A 1,175-nucleotide genomic window follows, 5' to 3' on the forward strand; every position below is an offset into this window, starting at 1 on the left:
GCAGGCCTGTAATCCCAGCACTCAGGAGGCTGAGGCAGGAGGGTCAACGTGAGTTTGAGGCCAGCCTAGGCAACGTAGTGAAGTCAAAGCTAGCCTGAACGACATAGTGCGAACCTGTCTCAAACAAGCCAAAGTAAAATCATATGTATTGATTTCTGCCTCCTACAAACTCACTAAGGACAGTGCATTGAAATCCACTGACAAACTCCTAAGATTTGGGCTTGTTTGGTTTTGTTTGCTGGACGTTTGTCTTCCAAGCAGGTGGCCAGGCTTTTGGAAGTTGCTTCCATGAGATGTTTCTGTATAGTAAAAAACGGACACCAGTCTATGCTTGATGCTCCTGGGGTGGAGGCTGAGAGATCTACAAGAAAAGAGAGATGAGATTCGCCCTGGAACTGGCAGACAGGAAGCACCAGCAGGTCTGTGAGGACTGCAGTCTGGTTGCTGCTGATTGTCAGCTTCCCCCCGAGGTGCTAAGTCATCAAATAGGGCAACTGATCCATGCAGCTGGGAGCACTGGACCCCAGGTCTGAGAACATTCAGTCTGGCTAAGATTTGCTCCAAGGGAGAAGGCCAGAAGGAACCACTGGACAGGTGAGACATCTCAGCACCTCTCAGCACAAGCCAAGGCCCAATGGCTTTGCCCAGCCAGGCTTCCCGGAAGGAGCTGACCTCGGCTCACCCCACCACCACCACCCCCCCGTGGAAGAAGGGATCATTACAAATGACTGAGATTCATTTCATTTCAGCTCAGTGGGGGCTCAATGTCAGACTGAAGTTGATTTAAACAAAGTCAAGAAGTGTGTCATTCTCTTCACATCAGATTCACAGCTTCTGCAACTCACAGATTCTCCACGAACACAGAGGCTCTGGGCATATGGAGGTGAGAATTCAGAGAGTGAAGCCTAGGAGGGCGGGAAAAGCTTGGGCAATCTCAGATTTTAGGGTAAGTGCAGAAAGGGAAGGCTGAAAAGATAAAGCCAGCAGGACAGGAGAAGCTGAAGAAGGGAGTTAACAGCATTTGCTACCGAGGACTGGGGATGTACTTAGCGGTAGAGCACTTCCCTAGTTTATTGAGGCCGATTTCATCCTCAGCAATGCAAAAAATGGAATTTTAAAAAATGCTGTGGAAGTCAACTTCAAAATTGGAGGTAGCCATGTGACTGGCATTTAGG

The sequence above is a fragment of the Fukomys damarensis genome, unplaced genomic scaffold (assembly GCF_012274545.1).
Source record: "Fukomys damarensis isolate Sample0158 unplaced genomic scaffold, DMR_v1.0_HiC HiC_scaffold_2, whole genome shotgun sequence".
NCBI lineage: Eukaryota > Metazoa > Chordata > Mammalia > Rodentia > Bathyergidae > Fukomys > Fukomys damarensis.